This window comes from Ailuropoda melanoleuca, chromosome 4 (genome assembly GCF_002007445.2).
Source record: "Ailuropoda melanoleuca isolate Jingjing chromosome 4, ASM200744v2, whole genome shotgun sequence".
Classification (NCBI taxonomy): domain Eukaryota; kingdom Metazoa; phylum Chordata; class Mammalia; order Carnivora; family Ursidae; genus Ailuropoda; species Ailuropoda melanoleuca.
Window position 1 is genome coordinate 1,731,089 of NC_048221.1, and position 19,339 is coordinate 1,750,427.

Here is a 19,339-nt window from a genome sequence, read left to right on the forward strand (position 1 = left end):
CCTGCTTCATCTGCACAGGCCAGGTCTCGCCCTCGCTGCCCCGCCCTGCGATCCTGCCACAGACACAGTTATGGCCCTCCCCCTCCCCGGACCCCAACACCCCAGAGCAGGACCCACCCCAAGGGGCCGCTCAGCCGCAAGATCAACACAATTCACAGAAGGGGAAAAGTCCAAATCATTTTCCATCCAAGCAAATTAGAGAGCTCTCAGGCAAGAATGCAACACTTCAAGCCACTAAAAGTAAAGGAAAAGGGGCCAGGACGGCTCAGTCAGGAGAGCGTGCGACTCTTGATCTCAGGGTTGTGAGTTCGAGCCCCATGTTGGCCGCAGAGGTTGCTTAAAAATAAAAATCTTTTTTGGGGCGCCTGGGTGGCGCAGTCGTTAAGCGTCTGCCTTCGGCTCAGGGCGTGATCCCGGCGTTGTGGGATCGAGCCCCCCATCGGGCTCCTCTGCTGTGAGCCTGCTTCTTCCTTTCCCACTCCCCCTGCTTGTGTTCCCTCTCTTGCTGGCTATCTCTATCTCTGTTAAATAAATAAATAAATAATCTTTAAAAATAAAATAAAATAAATAAAAATCTTTTTAAAAAAATAAATAAAAGCAAAAGCAAGATTTCAAGGGGATGTCCCAGGTGTCGGAAGGCTTCCAGGCCCTTGGTGCCGGCCACCTCAGGGGCCCTGGGGGCTTCCTCGCGCCACTGGTACCCCTGGCTGGGAAGCCGGCACGGGGCACAGAACCCACCTGCAGGGTGGAGACCGCGGGCCGCACTCAGGCTGTTCTGTGAGCCTGGGCAAACTCTCCCAGCTGTTTCCACCTTCCTTTATAAAAGGGGTTAAGGGTGGGGGTGAAGGCTCCCCTCCTGGCAGGACTCCCCGAAGCTCAGGCCACAGCTCGGCTAAGGGACTCACACATAGAGGCCCATCTGTGCCCATCTGGGCCTCCTCCTGGGGGAGACCCGTCCCCCCTTCCCTCCTGCACAGCCTCCCTGATGGAGGACTGAGTTCACCCCCCACCTCCCATGGTGGGTTGAAGAGAGTGTCCCCTCCCCAGTTCATGTCCACAAGAACCTCAGAAGGTGACTGACAGGAACTGAATCATGTCCCCCAGATTCCTATGTCGAAGCCCAAACCCCCAGTGGGACTGTACTTGGAGACGGGACCTTTAAAGAGGTGATTGATTTAAATGAGGTCACAAAGGTGGCCCTAGTCCAGTATGACCGTGTCCTTGCAGGAAGAGCAGGGTGGGACACAGACACGCACAGAGGGACGACTGGGTGAGGAGACGGGGAGGGACAGGGAGGGACGGTGTCTGCACGCCCAGGACAGCCGCCTCGGCAGACCCCCGGATCTCAGACCTCCCGCCTCCGCACCCTGAGAACACAGCCACTGTCTACACCGCCCCGTCCACGGCGCTTTGTCAAAGCAGCCGGAGCAAGCTCTGCAGTGACCACCTCAGAAGAGAGGGAGGGTCTCTGCGGGTGTAACTGGTTATGTTAAAACGAGACCCCGCAGGATTAGGGTGGGCCCTGAGCCAGGCACTGGCGTCCTTATCAGAAGAGGAGAGACACACACAGAGGCCGAGGCTGCCCAGATGCAGCCACAAGCCACTGGGTGCTGGGCCCCAGGAGCTGGAGGGGGCAGGAAGGACACTCCCCTGGAGCCTGGGGAGGGAGCGTGGCCCCATTACACCTCGACCTCAAACTTCTGACCCCAGAATGTGGGAGAAAGAAATCCTGTGGTTCTCAGCCCCCTGGTTTGTAGTCTTGTTACAGCGACCCCAGGACACTCCCCGTGCCTCTCTGGTCTCCCCGCCCCCACCCTGACTGCTTACAGAGCCGCCAGCTCAACCCACCCTGCATGCCAGAAGCCACCGTGAGGATCTGAAGGAGACCACCGCCCACCCTTGTCCTCCGAAGCACTCCCCCTGCCCTCAGGTGAATGCCGCATGGTGCGTTCTGCAGACTACCTTTCTTTTTTTAAAAGAATACTGTGATGGGCTCTATTAGTCCATTCTGGCTGCTGTCACAGAACAGCACAGACAGGGCACCCTAAGCCACAGACATTACTTCTCAGGGTTCGGGAGGCGGGAAGTCTGAGATCATGGGGCCGCAGGGTCGATCCCTGGTGGGGATGTGTTTCCTCGCAGGTGGCCCCCTCCTCGCTGTGTCTGGGACAGAGTGCCCTGATCTCTCTCCTACCTTACCAGGACGCTGATCCCACCATGGGGGTCCCACCCTCGCGACCTTGCCTAACACCAATCCCCTCCCAAACCAGCCCATTGGTAAGGGCTTCTACAGAGGAATTTGGGGGACACACACATCCGGCCCCTAACAAGGACGCACATTACCATTATTACGCACCCGCTTTGGAGAGGCCCTCCGAGGCTGGGCAGCACTGAGCCAGTGAGCTTCCCTGGAGCCCCGCCCACACAGGCCTGGCCACCTGACAGCCCCTCCTACCCTCCCTCTGAGCCCCGCCTTTCAGGGGCTTCACGTTTGTGCTTCTGGCAGGTGCCCGACTCCACCCTGCAAGAATTAAGGGTCAGAAATGGTGCCTGGGAGGCGGGGCATGACCAGGGAAAGACCCAGAAACCGGTACTGGTTGCTTCCAGGCAGGGAGGCCGAGAGCACAGGGGGAGGGAGAGGTCATTCTCGTCCTACACCATTTGCACCTTGGGAACCTTCATCCCATGGCATCTTTATTTGTGCAAAAAGTCCATTTTTCTTCCTAGGGGTGTGTGGGTCCAAGCAAGGGTGGGTGAGGGAGAAGCGATATCTTGGATTCTGCAGCTCAGACTGGGCTCCCCTGTGTCCTGAGGGGCAGACAGGTGACCTCCAGGCTGGGGTGAGGGGTCAAAGCAGGACAAAACGTATTTTATCCCCAAAAGAAGTGAAAGCAGGGACTCAAACAGGTATTTGCACCCCTGTGTTCACAGCAGCACAATTCACAACAGCCAAAAAAAAAAGGTGGGAACAGCTCAAGCGTCCACTGATGGATGAATGAACATAATATGGTTGTCCATATGCTGGAACACAATCCAGCCTTAGAAAGGAGGGACCCTGACACCTGCCACGATGTGGACGGACCCCAAGGACACCGCTCAGCGAGAGCAGCCAGACCCAGAAGGACACATCCCTCAGGACCCCACTCTCAGGGGGTCCCCAGAGGAGTCCCGTCCACACAGACAGACAGGAGCTGATGGGAGCCAGGGCTGGGGCAGGGGGTGGGGAGTCCGTGCTTCCTGGGGACAGAGTCTCTGTGTGGGGAGATGGAACGTTCTGGAGACGGAGGGTGGGGGTGGCTGCAGGACGGGGTGAGTGTGCTTCATGCCGCTGGGCTGTGCACTTGAAGACGGTTAAGATCATGAATTTTATGTGTATTTTACCACCAAAGAAAGAAAGAAAGAAGACCTGCAAATGCTCAGGAGGCCATCTCTGTCCTGGTCCCACGTGTGGCACAACACAGCCTGTGCATGGACACAGTGGCCCCGGCGGCCTTGATCTCTGCCGGGCTCCCTCCAGGAGGCGGTGAAGCAAGTCGGTCTTCTGGGAAGCGTGCAGAGACCAGCTCGGCCAACCTTCCCCGTAAGTGCCAGGAAGGGGAACGCAGGTGGGGGGCCAGGAAACCTGGCCCCTCCGGCCCGGCCCCGCCATGGCCCAGGTGTTCACTGGGCGTGGAGAGGTCCGCTCCGTGGGCCGGGCCGTCCTGCCCAGGGAACAGGAAAACAAGGTCAGCTCGGGACACAGAATACTGCCCAGCTGGGGTCCTTTCTGGTGGATGCAGGCTGGGCCTGCAGAGGGTGGACTGTTTGTTACTTTCCCAGGGGCGCAGCTCTAGGCCAGGGGGCACGCTCTGTCCACGTGGTTCTGCCCCTTCTTTCTCATCCATCAGAGAGAAGAGCGCCGGGATAGGAGCAGGGGTCCAGGGCTCGCCACCTGCCTGCCGAAGGGCCTGGGGCTTCCCTGTCAGTCCCAGCGTTTCCATGGATACCAGAGAAGCAGGATGAACTCGGGGTTCTTTGGGAAGGAGGGAGGCAGAGCCCAAAGGGGAAGGGCCCGGGGAGAGTGACCTCCAATGACCACAGGCTAAGGAACGTGCTGCCTGTTTATCCAGAGCCCTGGCCGTGCCCAGACCTGGGCAGCTGCTTACCTCATCGACTCCCTGCAATGGCCCTGGGCGTCAGGGTGGTTGTTACCCCAGTTTCACCAAAGGGAAAGGGGGGGGGGGGGGACAGGTGCCTGCTGACACAGTCTCAGAGCTGTGAGGGGCTGAGCTTCCTGGGCCTGGCTCCAGCACCCAAGGCCACCCACCCCCCCCAGCTGGCCTGAAGCCCACAGGGACCTCTGCTCACCACCACTGGGGGCACGGAGCATCCTCACCTTCTCTGGTTTCCTAATCTAGAAAACAAGGTCAGTGCATCGTGGCCACAGGTGGGCCTGGAACCCGGGGGATGACGCCCAGCCTCTGCCCTTGGCCTCCTTGCCTCCTTTCCCTCAGCCTGTGCCCTTGGTCCTGGCACCAGCTCCACTGCTGTGCACCTAGAAGGGCTCCCTGGCCCCGGCAGCTCCAGGACATCATCAACCTCAACTCAGCCATCACTTCCTCCAGGAAGGCCTCCCTGAACACCTGCTCTCACTCTCCAGCAGTGCTGTCAGCATCAGTTTGCTCAATGGGGGTCTCACCCAGGGCAGTCCTGCCCCAGGGGACTCTGGGTGACGTAGGGATGTCTGTGGCTGTCACGACTGGCGGCGGGGGAGCTCTGGCCTCGAATGTGTGGGGCCAGGGATCCTGCTTGACCCCCACCCCCAGTGCCCAAGACGCGGCCCAGTGTCCGCAGTGCCCAGGGGGCCAGCTGGCTCTACCCCACGGCACCGGGACACAGAAGGCCTGGTTAATGGTTTGCCAGGGGGACCAGCAGATGTGCCCCAGCCCAAATCCCGGGTGCTACCCGCGTACTCCGTGTGCCTGTCCTCACACCCACAGCCTTTACTCCTGTCAAGGACGCCCACAGCTGGCAGCCTGGTGCCGGAAACACCCACTGGGAGTGCTGCCAGACCTTGCTGTCCGTCCCTCCGGCGGCTCCTGGCTTTGCGAGCCTCCTGTGGGCCAGAGAGTGCCCAGCTCTGAGAGGCCGCCTCCCCTAGGAGCAGAGGTCCCGATGAGTGGGAACATGAGTCAGGGAGCCAGGGAACAGCACGTCGCATTCCAGGAGGCTAATGAGCTCAGAGCTCAGCTCCGGTGATGACTGTGCCGAGGACGCCGCATGTGATCATTACTCCTTCTGGGTTCTGTCCACAGTCCCTGACGTGTCGCCAGTCCAGGTCACAGACTTCCCTCTCGGTGCAGGAGGTCAGGTGAGGACCAGGCCAGAGCCTTCTCTCCTTCTTTCACTCACTTGTTAAGCACCTGTGAGTGGTCGGACAAAATCCCTGACCCGGAGAAGCTTCTAGTCTGGCCCAGGGGGCAGATGCAGCTGATCTGAACATCGCAAGACACCGACCACGTGGCCCCAGGCAAGTCACTCAGCCCCTGTGCCACCGTCTTCTCATCCGTGACACGGACACGACAGGGCCCTTCACTCAGGGTCTCGGCGGCCTGACCTCCAAGGCCTGGTGGGGCTGGGCTCTCATCTGCAGCTGCGGGACCGGAGGTCCTGGACGGGCGCTGCTCCGAGCATTCACGATGCGGCCACTCACTGTCTTCAAGGCTGCGGAATGTCCGCTGCTCCTGCTCTTTCCGTCTCCGTCTCTTTCTTTATTTTGGTAAAAAACACACAACCATCTCACCCGTTTTTATACATACAGCTCATTATCGTTACAATATTCTTGTCGATGCGCGACGGATGTGTACAACTCTCTCACCTTACAAACCCCAAGCAGTTCAACACTAACTCCCGCCCCCCCCCCCCCCGTCCTCCAGCCCCCCCCCCCCGCACCCGTGAGCCTGAATACTCCGGATATGCTTCTGGTCTCTTTCAAGAGCTGGCCTGATTAGGTCAGGCCCACCCGGGTACCATCTCGTCTGATGAACCCCAAGTCAACTGATTAGGGCTCTTCCTAGATGTGCAAAATCCCTTTCGCCATTTCACATTAGCCTAACCGCAAGAGTGGCACCCCGTCTATTCCCAGGTTCCTTGCACCCGAAGAGCAGGGATTAGGGTGTGGACACCAGAGGGCGCCCACCTGGGGCACCATCTTGGAAAACGCAGCCCTCACTGCCACTGTCAGTATCGTGATGAGGAGGAAACACACAGCCCCCCACCACGGGGAACACCTTCGATGCGTCAGACCCTGTGAGGCACGGAGAAGACAGCCGAGAACCTTGGGGTAAGTGGAGGCAGGCTTCGTTCCAGCAAGGGGCTGTCGTTGTAGGCCTCCAGGGTTGGGCAGGACAGACGGGGGAGTTGAGGACAGGGTCTGTCCCCTGGAAGGAACTGGAGTCTCTCACTATCACTGCGGCCCCCCGTGGATGCCAGGATGGCAGTGGGGTCGGCGGGCCCAGCCTCCGTGCTGAGGAAGGTCAGGCGAGCTGCCCGGGGGCGCATGCGTCTGGGAGGTGCACCTGGGTTTGAACCTGAGCCTCCGGCACTGGCCCTTCTGCAAACAGACCCACCGGAAGGGCTGGCTGCCTGAAGAGGGGCCGGCAAGGCCCCCCCAGAGTTGTGGCGGGGGAGGGCATGGCCCGGAGCACCGGGCGTGGCCCACGGTGCCATTGAGGCAGACGCTTCTGTGTCCGTTTCCGGCGGCTGCCCCCACAGGCATCACGCACACGCGTGAGAGCAGCTCTGTCAGCTTCACAGGCATGTGACAGTCCCGCACACTCGACGGGGCAAAGCTGAATCTGCGTGTGTGGCAAACAGCAGGGAACAGCGCACACACAGTCCCCATGCCGACTGCCTGGTTTTGCACTATTAGTGATGGGAGATGCCACCACCGGGGGTAGCTGGACAGAGGGGGCACGGGCCGTGCCGGGCGAGAGCTTGTAACTTCCTGGGGACCTGAAATTATTTCAAAATACAAGTTTTTAAAAAATTAGGTGAAGCCATGTATACATTTAGGTGTAAACTGGGACAAGATATGCTGTGCCTTCTCCAAACACCCCCTCTCTCCCCAAGTCCTGAGCCCCCCCGCCAGGGTCCTGGCAATACTCCCGGCAAGCAGGGGCTGGGAGGCAGACAAGGGTGAAGACTCCGCCCGAGCAGCCCCAGCTGAGGCTCAGGCCAGGCTGTGTCTCGAATGACTCTACTCCCTTCCTCCCCTTTGTGGCCAACAGGATTCCAAGAGCCCCTAGATCCCTGCTCCCAGGTGAGTGCACTGCATGGACTAACCCTGAGTGTGGACGGGGCCTGGGAGCGTGATAAGATACCATCCCTTGCTTAGACGACTTGTATGGAAGAAGGGGTTTGAACGATGGAATTAAGCCTTCAAATCGGTCAACTCTGAGTTAATTAAAAAGGGAACGCACCTGGGTGGGCCTGGCCTCATCAGGTGAGCCTTCAAAGGGTCAGGGACCTTCCTAACGTGAGAGACTAGGAGTGTGAGGAGGCCAGTGGAGGAGACCATGTGGCTTGGACAGGGCCTGAGAGTGGCCTCTAAGAGCTCAGGGTGGGCTCTTGCTGGCTGCTAGCACAACAAGCTGAATCCTGCCGACAACCAGAGTGATCATGGAGTGGCTTCTATCTTCACCGTGCCTCCATGAGCACTCGCTCTCGCTGAGCCTGGTGATGCCCCGAGCACAGCACCAGCCACGCCGTCCACACTGTTGACCTGCAGAAGCAGGAGCTGATAAACAGGGTGGAGCCGGGTGTGTGGTCACCCGTTACACACTCTCTGTGAGACGGAAGGACAGAGTGCCCTGGGTTTTCCGATCACTGTCAGGGTCAGTCACATACAGGGGTGTTCCTCTCTCAGACATTCCAAAGCCTGGGGAGCAGTGAGCCGGGAATCGTGCATGAAGACCAAGATACATCCTTCCTAGTAAGAAACCTTACTAGAAACCACAGTATCACCCCTCCAAAGGCCTCACCTCCGGTTACCAGTGCATGGGGGACACCAGTGACTATTAGAGACCACCGGTGATTCCGTCTGTGGCCATTAGAGGCAAGCCCCCAATAACCCATGGACCTGCATCTGGAGCCCCCACTCAGGCCTCTGCCAGGCTGAAGTCAGCACAGCTCTTGGGCCCCCAGGTCCCTCTTCCTGCTTCCCACTGCTGAGCACGCCCCAGCGGGCCTTCTCCAGGCCGTGCCTGAGCCTTATGTCCCGTGGACCCCCTCTGTCCCGTGGACTCCGTGTCCTGGGTCCTGCATCGGGGGCTTCTGCAGGCAGCTACGAGCAGTTTGGCCCGGTGGGGCCCCAGCACTGAGACGTTTGCAAACTGAAAGCATGAAGTGGGAAGGGAGGAAATGAGCCACCAGCCCACTGGCTCCAAGGGAATCGGGCTGAGAATGGGCCCTGGGAAGATGCAGGGACCCCACTGCCCAGCACATGGCTCCCGTCTCCCCCGCCCCCACCTTCCTGTCATATGTGACTGTCGCCCTGTGTGTGTTTTGAGTCAAGAGGCTGCAGCTGGATGACTAGCGAAGGGCACGTGTGCGCCATGCCCTGCCCCGAGGGAAGCTGACTGTGCGAGCGGTTGCCCAGCAACATCCCTGTGCCCACGGAGGCGTGGTCTCCGCCCCTGTGTGGCCACTGGGTTGCTCTGGTTCTAGCGGCCCCGCTGAGGGGGCCCCTACTCCAACAATCCCCCATGTGAATGCGCTGGGGTCCTGTTAAATGGGTAAAATCAGGTGGTGGTAGCACTAGCCAGCCCGTGAGATAGAACCTTCTGGCACACCTTGACCCATAGGGTCTGGGAAACAACAGGGGTGGAAACCAGGCAGTGGTACACGTGGACAAGAAGGTGTGATCTTGACGCCCCCTCGAAGGCGAGAGTCCTGTGCAGCCGGGATTTCTCCCCTCGCTGTGGTGGACAATGGGGCGGGTCACTCTCTGGGGGCGTCCTGGGTGCCGTGGGGGGCTGAGCAGCATCCCTGGCCCAAGCACCCAGTCGTAACGGCCACAGATCTCCCATGACGGGGCCCCGGGGCCCCGGGGCCCCTGGGGCCTCACAGCCCCGGGGGAGCACCCGCAGGGGAGGGTCACGCTCTTGCGTGAGCTGCCCCTGCTGCCTTGGGAAGCACCAGCATCCCCGTCTGCCAGCTCAGAGCCCGCAAGCTGCAGGGAGGGGTTCCGGGCGCCGTGGGCTGCGGCAGGGCCCCGAATTATGCATGTTCTGTATGTGCTTTCTGTTGGGACGGCGGCGGCAGTCCATGACCTTTCGTGAGCAGAACGTTTTAGGTTTCAACTATCTTGGCAGTTCTTGCAGGAGAACAGCTTGTCTGCAGAAAGAACTGATAACAACTGCATTTCCACATGCCTGGGACAGACCTGAAGTGGGTAACCTGCGGGACGGACGCTCTGACGAGCAGGCTGGGACGGGGGTCTGCTCCACACAAGGGCCCCTCTGGAGACAAAAGGCTCCAGCCACGGGGCGCCTGGGTGGCACAGCGGTTAAGCGTCTGCCTTTGGCTCAGGGCGTGATCCCGGCGTTCTGGGATCAAGGCCCACATCAGGCTCCTCCGCTATGAGCCTGCTTCTTCCTCTCCCACTCCCCCTGCTTGTGTTCCCTCTCTCGTTGGCTATCTCTATCTCTGTCAAATAAATAAATAAAATGTAAAAAAAAAAAAAAAAAAAAAAAGGCTCCAGCCGAGCTTGCAGAGCTTGCAGCGGGCGGGAATGCTCAAAAGCTCCCAGGACAATAGGGAGCCATCAGAAAAACACTCTGCTGTTTGAAGGTCACGGAGTTCTTTTGTACTCTCTGCTGTGTCCTTGTCCAGAGCGTTCTCCCCCTCCCCCGGCACCATGGGGTGGGGGGAGCAGGCCACTCCGCGGGGGGCGTCCTGGGCACGGTGGTGGCTGAGCGGCGTCCCTGGCCCCACCCACTCAGTGCTACACCTGCAGTATGACGACCACAGATGTCCCTGGACACTGCCCAGTGTCCCCTGGGGGCAAGAGCGCCCTCAGTTAAGAATCATAGATTTAACCTAATATATACAAAATCTCATTTCCACAGTGGCCCCAGTTCGGGTGCTCGGGGCTGCCGGTAGTTCGTGCCTACCACGCTGGAAATCGCAGCTCTGGACACCGGATTCAGCTCAAAGACGATGTCTCATCCAAAGGAAAGCTAGCACCATGAGGGCCCAGGACACCCGAGCCCAGGTGACTCCCGAGGGAAAGTCTAGTGCCCTCAGGGGACAGGGGGTCTGAGCTGTCCCAGGCAGCTGCCAGGCTGGTGCAACACTGGCTTGCCGCTCCAGGAGGCGAGCATCAGCTCCAGCCTCCAGAGCTTCCCAGGCAGCAGGAAGACCCACCCAGTGGCCAGGATCCCCGTTAAAGACAGAGTGTGAGAGAAACCATTAGGGCAGGGTTCTTGTCCTGTCCCCAGGGGACCACAGGTCATGTCTGGGGACATCTGCGGTTGTTTCCATGGTGGAGCGCCTGGCATCGAGTGGGTGGGGCCAGGGAGGCTGCCCCGCCCCCACAGCACTGGGGACACCGCCAGAGAGTGACCCACCTGATGTCCGCAGTGCTGAGGCAGGGGAAGCCGCAGTGGGTCCCCAGGTCCTGCTAGGACGTCAGCTCTGCGGGAGCCAAGGGTTTTCCCTGTTCTGGTCATTGCCATTTCCCCAGAGCCCGGCCCAGGCACCCACTCAGAAACCCCTGCTGAGGGAAGGGACCAAGTCTGTGGGAGGGCTACCCCATATCCAGGCAGTAAGCACGCAGCCGACTGCACTAGCAGGTGTGACACAGGCCAGACACTAGGCCACAGGTGCTGCACGGCGACACTGGACAGATTCCAGGCCCTGGACGCCTGCGGGGGCTGCTGACGGTTGGTGCTGTCCCCAAAGGAAGGGCTGTGTGGGGCTGGAGCCACCAGCTGCTGCTCCAGAGGAGGGAGGAGGGAACGTTCCAGAAGCAAGGCTCAGTCTTCAAGGTGGGGGTGCAGCAGCCAGGCTGCCCACCCCCGATCTTGTGTCTTCGCTTCTGTGCCAAAGCTTCTGCTATGCCAGACCGTGCCCGGGTCCAGGGTGGGTTTGGGGGTGCAGGTGCCCCAAGGTCACAAAGCCAGCGCTTCCCTCCTCCCTCCTCCACCCAATGGAAGGGGCCCGCTGGCAGATGCTGGTCCCAATCAGGGGAGGCTCGGGATCTGCAAGGTGGGGGGCGAGGGGGCCTGGGACAGGGTGACCAGGGAAACCTCGGGGCTGGAATGTCCTGAAGAATGGGACAGGGTGGTCACAGAGCTCCAAGAGGGGCAAGTGGAGGGCTGGAAACACCTGAGGCGCGGGCCTGCACCTGCCTGCCCCGCCTCAGCTCCACTCACACGCGGCTGGAGGCCTGGCCTGTGGACCTTCTCTGCCCCCTCGTGGCCGCCAGGGGGAACTGCAGCACTGTCGCCCAGAACCCCACCCAACACCCCAGGAGCAAACAACCCAAACTCCTGCTAGTCCTTTAGCTCTGGTATCTGCTGGAGGGCTGGTCCTGCCACAGGAGAGGTGGCGGCAGCCTTCGCTTGGCGACACCCGGCTCCTCAGAGATGGTAAACCCTGGCCAGGTGCCCACAGACACCTCACACAGCGCCTGAGCTCTGCGAGTGACTATTTAGTTAAAACAGGACCAGGGAAAGCCTGGCATTCCCCCTCCAAGGAGTTCCTGCAGGAGAGCCCCTGCCAGATCTGCCCACAGCGGGCCAGCTCACCGATTCATTCTGTGCCCCTCCCCCAGTGCCCCTCCCCTCGCCACGCTGCCCAGTGTCCCCCACCCCACCCCGTACGGTGGGGCTCAGACCCAGCAGTGAGTCTGCGTTGAAGATTTAAGTATAAAAGATGCAATCTGAACAAAAGGCAGGTGCATTGCTTTCTAGCATCTTGAAATTTGGGGGAATGCCAAAGAAAACACAAGGGCAAGTGCCAGTGTGCTCGATCCATAGGAGAAAGCCCACGGTGAGTCCAGTGGACGGCCCACTCAGAGCAATATTCACAGCAGGTGTCACGGACACCAGGCGGCGTCCACACACAGAAAGCGGAAAGTTCAAACACCACGTATGAAGAGCTCAAGAACGTCGCTGACGAGGCGGAGAGACCCCCTCCAGGAAGGTCCGTAAGGGCACTCACAGAAGGCATAGCTGGGGGCTGCAGAATCCCCAGCAACCCGACCCACCAGCCCTGAAACCGGCCCGTCTGCTCAGACGGCCGGGGAGACAACCGAGGAGACCGGCACACGGGGAGACAACCGAGGAGACCGGCACACGGGGAGACAACTGAGGAGACCGGCACTTGCGGAGGGCGACACCCTGATGCTCTCCCTCCCTCCCACGCACGGCAGACCTACGAATGGGAGTTCGCCCCCAACGACAACCGGCCAAGGACTCACCACGTTTGCATGAACACATTCCTCGCAGAATGTAAAAAGAGAGAGAGAAAAGAAAAACAGGAAAACAAACACCCCCACAGACCAATTAAATCAAGTGTAAAATTATTTCAAAAGGAGTGACTAACAATTTGCCTGTGATGTGGAATGCCAAGCCGGCATCAGGAAAGATGAGGGAAAACGCAGGTATACTGACAAGGAAAAGCGGCCCATCAGGCAGAAGGAGCACGTTCAAGAGTAAACCCTATTTATCCAGAATCACGCATGTGGATGGAACTCACGGAGGGATGGGGGGAGAACGCTCACCAAGACGCCATCACACTGTCACTGGGCGGGCACGCTGTCACCAGGTGGGGGCTCTGGGCGCCTGGCTTCTCCTTTGCCTGCACTGTCCTTTCCACAGGACGTCAGTCCACCTCCACCGGCCAGCTGCGGTCTCCAAACACCCCCCTGGCTGGCAACTCTGTGACACGGGCGCCACAGGGGAGGTCATCTGCATGGGACCAGCTGGGCACCCACACATCACACCCAGACCGGGGCTCCCATCGCAGCTCCTGGCCTCTGTCCTCAGAGATGGCCTCTCTCCTGAGTGAAGCCACACACGTCCCCTGTAGCCTTACTGAGGTGCACGTTACAGTCCCCAGAACTCGCCGGCTGGAAGCACACAAGGCGAGGAGTCTCTGGTAAGAGACCGCCCCTCACGTAGCTCCTGGTGCACACCCACAGCAAGTCCCCACTCCCACCCCAGCCCCTGGAGGCCACCAAGCACCTTCCTGCCCCTGCGGACGGGCCTTTTCTAGAAACTTTATGGAGACAGACCACGGGATGTGCGTCTTCAGGGTCTGCCTCCTTTTCTGACGTTTTTTCATTTAAACACGCGCACACACAGCTTGGGGATATCCAACATTATAAAGACATCCGATGTCCCTCAAACGTACTGACAAATGAAACACAACCCTAATCAAAGTCCCATCAGAATTTCTGCCGGAAACTGAAGTTGATTTTAAAGCCCACAGGACAGAGGACACCGCAGGAGAGCAGCAGAGCCCTCCATGGGCAGGTGGAAGGGGAGCCTGGGGGCGGCCGCAGGCCACTGCAGCCTGCCCCCGCTCACTATCACACCGCCCCTTCTCCCACAGGACAAAAGCCACCCAACACCCTTTGTGAACGAGACGGACGGACAGAGAGCAGGACCCGAGCTCAGAGTCCTCCCCAGGCCCCGTGGTGCCTCACAGTCGCCAGGACGGGCGCCAGGTTTGAGAGATCCGTCCCGTCCAGACACTTGGCTCTGCTCCAGGCAGTGGCTCCACACGGGCTACCCTCCACACCGAGCCAAGCTCCTCCCTCTCTCCGGCCCGGCCACGCACATCCCACGTTCACTTCGACAGCAGAGGAAGAAAATGTCACGACACTGACCTGTGCACGAGGCCGAGCTGTCTCCAGCGCCGAGGTTCAGGAACCACACGTCAGCTCCCTGCAAGAAAAACGGAACACCTCACTGGAACATCACTGGGCCAGAAACACGTGTCCATCGGCGGTGGCAGCGAGAAGGATCTCGAGCTCATGGTCAGACCGCCATAAAGACCATCCAGGGGTTCTGCCCATCAGCGGCCCTGCCAGCCTCGGGGAAAGGCCTCCTGGTGCAGAGGTGGGACTTAAGGCAATTTGCCAGAAAGGTCTGTGAGAAGTTTGCAAGGTCATGGCTGCTAAATTGTCCAAAGGCTCAAAGAATGAAAGGATCACACAATCACGCCTTTCATGCTTTGTAAAGATGTTTGCCCACATCACTTGACCCTCACGGTCATTCTGTGAGGAAGAGGTGGAAACTGAGTCAAGCCCCTGCCCCAGGGCACCCACCAACTCATTGGGGTCGGCCTAAGGAGACGTGAGGACCAAATACCAAGTGGTGTCTTGGATGGGGTCCCGGGACAGGAAAAAGACATTAGGGGCAAACTGCTGAAATCTGAACAAAGTGGGGCTGGGTTCACGGAAGTGCATGGTTGACACAAACAGACCGTGGGTCCAGGAGGTGTGGGGGAGACTGGGCGATGGACAGACAGGAACTCTCTTTGAAACTCTCCTGAAAATCTAAAATTATTTTAAAATTAAAAGGTTATGGGACACCTGGGTGGCTCAGTCAGTGAAGCGTCTGCCTTCGGCTCAGGTCATGATCCTGGGGTCCTGGGATCGAGCCCCGCGCAGGGTACCCTGCTCCACAGGGAGCCTGCTTCTCTCTCTACCTGCCACTCGCCCTGCTTGCACTCTCTTGCTCTCACGAATACATTTAAAACTTTTGAAACAATAAAATTAAGTTATTTTAAAACACGTAATTCTGGGGGCTCCTGGGTGGCGCAGTCAGTTAAGCGTCCGACCCTTGGTTTCAGATCAGGTCATGATCTTGGGGTTGTGGGATGGAGCCCCACGTCAGGCTCTGCGCTCAGTGAGGAGTCGGCTTGGGATTCTCTCTCCCTCTGCTGCTCCCCATGCTCTCTCTCTCTCAAATAAATACATCTTTTAAAAAATTACTCAGTTCAAAGATTTAATGCTGGTTCCCTTTCCGGGAGTTTGGGCCACTTTGTTGTCAACCAGGGGCTGCGATGAAGAACTGAACTTCCCACTGTCACCTGAAGGTGGCGCCGGGAGCTCAGAAACGCCTCAATCGTGGGCGGGGGGGGGGGGGGGGTGGATACGGCTGCCGCCCCGGAGGCCACACCAGAGGATGAGCGAGGAAGGCCAGAGCAATTATGCCCCCGACCAAGAGGCCGCGACTTGCCTCAACATTGCAGGGGCCATCTATGTACATGATCCTTCAAGTTTTTATTTCTGAATCAATTAAAGACTCACAAGACGTTGCAAAACCAGTGCAGAGGGTCCTGGGCACCCTGAGCCCAGCTGCACCCACGGTGGCTCCTTACACAACTGGGGGAGGCTGTCAAAACCCGCAAAGTGACTGATGACCAGCATCGTTATCTAAGTCTTACTGAGATGGGTTCTCAGCCACACGGCAAGTGCACAATAAAGTGCTTTTTAAGTCTTTTCTGAGTGTGCAACTATTACCACTACCAACCTTAGGGCTTTTCATCATCCCTAAAGAAACCCCATCCCCATTAACGGTCACTCCCCACCCCTCCCGCCCCCGGCCCCCACGAACCCCCTTCCCGTCTGTGGAGGAGCCTGTTCTGGACGTGTCACACACGTGGACTCACACGCCATGGGGCCTTCTGTGTCTCGTTCCCTCCCTGAGTGTCGTGGGCTCGGGGTCCATCCCCGGGAGCAGTGCCTGTCGGTGCCTCTCCCCTGTTTGTGGCCGAGTGACCCTCCTGTGCCTGGTGGACACACTGCGTGTATCCCTTCGCGACTGATGGGACACTTGGGTGTCTCCACCTCCTGGCTGATGTGACTCGTGCTGCTGTGAACATGGTGTCATGAATCCTTTCAAAGGTGGGTTCTCACCCTGCCTTCACCTGCACCAACTGCAGATCTCCCCGCCCCCAGCCCGCAGCACCAACGCGCACTTGAACTTGCGCACCTAGGCGACCACCACAGACGCCCCCACCTTGGCTGCGCTCGGCCCAGGCCAGCTTGAGCAACACACCCTATGGCTCTGTCCCAGGGCCCACGAGACCGCAGACTGCCGGTTGCACCAGCTGGCGCCCGGTTGTCCCTGTGACCTTCATCCAGGCAAAGATGCGGGCTTTCACTTTCCCCGTCAGAGGGAACCACAAGCCCTCCCGAAGGGCCAGCAGCGGCATGAGGAGCTGGGACCCGGCAGCAGGACAGGCTTCAGAATTTGCAGAGCTGGAAGCCAAATGAAACCGGGATCCCTCGTTCAAAAATTATGCGGAACTTGAGAACGACAGCAGAGCCTGCTGACCCCACGCAGACCCCGGCCCGAGGCACCGCCGGGGAGGCAGGCCGACCTCAGGCACAGACTAAGAAAGCTCGGGGGGAAGTGCCCGGTGCCGAGGGAGAGCTAAACCACACCTGGAAATGGACACGGTTTCCAACGGTGTCCATCGGGGCGCCCGCATTGGAAGGACTACCCGGGCAGCACTTCTTACAACCTGGGACCCTCACCTTGTCCACACGCTTCCTTTGTCTTTGCCTTTCCTTTACATTGAGATCGAATTCACAGACCATAACCTTCACCCTTTGCAAGTGTCCAATTCAGTGGCTTTTAGGATATCTGCAAAGTTGTCCAGCCACTGCACCGACTCCAGGATGTGGTCCTTGGCCCTCGAGGAGCCCCGGGGCTGCTGGCACTGCCAGAATCGAGGGTTTCAGTCCAGCATCCCAGGAGGGGTGAGACCCCGCCGTGCAGGGGCTGCATCTGTTCTGCCAGCCGCCAGGCTTCACCGCACCCCGCACAGCACGTGCGCCGTTACCACGGGGTTTCCTGACCCCCAGCCGGCGCGGAGGGGAGGCCTGCGGAGCTGAGGGAAGCTGGGGAGAACCGGTCGCTCCCACAGAGCTGGGCGACATGGGCCAGGTCCCCCCCGGAGGCTCGCCTGTGACACGGGAAGGGCCAGAACCCCGCTGTGTGTCTGTGGGACGGGCACAGGGGCTCGGTGAGCGCAGGCCTGGCCTGGAGCGAGCCTGGTCACACAGGTCCCCATTCTCGGCGGCAGTCATCAGCGGCATCATTCGTCAATGGGAAAAGGGAAGACGAAACACATGGATCACAAGCCAAGGGCGCTCCAGGGGTTTCCACCATTAATTTCCCAGCGGTTTCGACTTTCCTTGTAATTCTGAAAGGGTTCGACAGATTCGAAGCCCAATGTCTCTGAATGGTGAGTGGGGGGCATGGGCAGCAGGACCCTTAGCTCCCAACCCTGGAGATCTGAAACTGCCAAAAGCAGGGCCGTGAAACCGGATATTAGGGGAGATGACAGGTAGACCCCTGATGAAGAAGTCACATTGGGCTGCGCCCCTGAGAGCCCATCGTCAGTAACTCTGGATTAAGGAACTGAGGAGCCAGCCCGAACTGACACAGGACGTCTCATCTGGGAGGAAGGCACGCCACAACCCACTTTGTTCAATCAGAGCCTCCAGGATTTTTCCAGAGGGTTGGCACAGCCCTGCTAAGCGCAAACGCAACTGCCCCTCCATCTAGAATTCAGGGCATCCCCCCCGCACCCCGGCACTGTGGTCATTCTCTGTGTGGGGTGGGGGGAGGGGGCAACCTGGGCGCTGGGGGGGACCGAGCAGCATCCCACAGCCACTCGATGCCAGGACAACCCCAGTCATGATGACCAGAGTCCCTGCAGGGAAGGAGGAGCCCTGCTCGACAGCCTACACAACAGCTTCCTGAAGCTTCTATTTGAGGTTCTGTGCCCAACTGGACACACTAGCTCATGAGCTGCTGCCACCTCTGAGTGCCCTGTCCCCTCTTGGGGTGTAAATCCCTTTTCGGGTAGAACCCCGTTATCAATCTCCCGGGCCAGGGGGTGGCAACGACTGAACCCGAATGTCAACTAGGACTTCGGTTAATGGACACATATCAATATTGGCTCATCCATGACCACAAACGTGCCGCGCTAAAGCAAGATGGGAATGGGGAAACGTGGAGGGACGGGGGCTGTGTGGGAACTCTATCTTCGCTCCATTTTTCCATAACCCTAATGCCACTCTAAAAAGCAGTCTATTAAGAGGGGGTCTTGAAGGGACAAATTAAATTCTGATTTTAGAAAGGAGGAAGGGAGCCGGGAGGGGAGAGGGAGCCCATCTTAGAACAGATGATCGCTAAGTGCTGACACTTCACCAGTCGGTCCTTCAACGAGCCGTTATTAACCAGACCCAGAGAGAAGCTCGGTCAGTCCTGGCCAAGTGCATTCCCTAATTTCCCCTCCAAAGCTCTTGCGAGTACCGTTAACGATACACTTCGGTGAGGGTCAGCCTCCCCTGAATGCTCAGGCCCGGACTAACCTACACCAGAGCCCCCACCCCCCACCCTGGCCCAGGGACCGGAGCGGATCAGAGCCCTAATAGAATCAGGCGCAAACCACCTCCCTCCGATTACTCCCAATTCCCATTTGGCCAACAGAAAGCATACTGTGGCTGGTGACTAGCTGATTTCTGCAAGATGGCACCAAGCAGACATCACTGTCCAAGACACCCACGGGGCCCTGCCACCAACAGGGTCTGATACCAGGGGCCCTGAGAGCAGGGGCCGTGACAGCGATGGGGCCCCGGATCAGCGGAGGGCAGACGTGCCTGCCATCAGCACTGACTCACCTGACGTCTACACCTGGACGTTCAGTCAACCATCACAGGTTGCTAATGGTAAGCACTGAGCAGCACTGGATTTTTCATTTTCTTGTTTTCCCAACATCTATCAACTTGATAATCTGGGGAGACACAGGAGCCCAATGGGACACGAGAAATTCAACGAGGGGAGAGCAGCCTAACAACAGGGGTGAGAAAATGAAATCTTTGGATTTCATGAATTATCACAACGTAAATGCCAGCACCTAGTTCCTGAAACTGAATGAAGCCACTGCCTTCACCTCCTTCCCTCTGAAGCAGGGTCTCTCCCTACCCCCGCCCCCCAACTGCACCGCTGACTCTCCGTGGGGCCTCCCGGGTGCTGTGGGGGGGTTGAGCAGCACCCCGTGACCCCCCTCGCTGGAGGCCAAGAGCACCCCAGTCGTGAGGAGCCCGATATCCCCAGGCACCCCCCATCGCCCCAGGGGCCAACTCAGCCCCCAGTGGAGATGGGCCACCCGGACCCGGCAGAGGGCAGAGGGCAGATGGCAGATCTCCCCCTGCCCAGGCTGCAGTTCACTTCTCTGGGAAATGAGTGGGTGGGACGGGGGCGTCTGAGCCCCCCTTGACTTCCCACACTGACACGCCCCGCCCTGCCGCAGGAGTGCTTGC

The 19,339-nt window shown here is 59.1% G+C and overlaps 1 protein-coding gene across 4 annotated transcripts in view; it reads right to left on the reverse strand.

Moving 5' to 3' along the window:
• The window catches only part of GNG7 (G protein subunit gamma 7), a 97,448-nt gene extending 78,728 nt beyond the window's left edge, over positions 1 to 18,720 (reverse strand). For 3 of the 4 annotated variants that reach the window (XM_034657445.1, XM_034657443.1, XM_034657444.1), the window contains exon 1: positions 13,880 to 13,937. The gene's annotated coding sequence lies outside the window, so the exon portion shown is untranslated. Of the gene's footprint in view, positions 1 to 13,879; positions 13,938 to 18,697 lie in introns of those variants that run through there. The other variant, XM_002925899.4, reaches the window with a different exon arrangement.
• Positions 18,721 to 19,339: the final 619 nt, after the last annotated feature.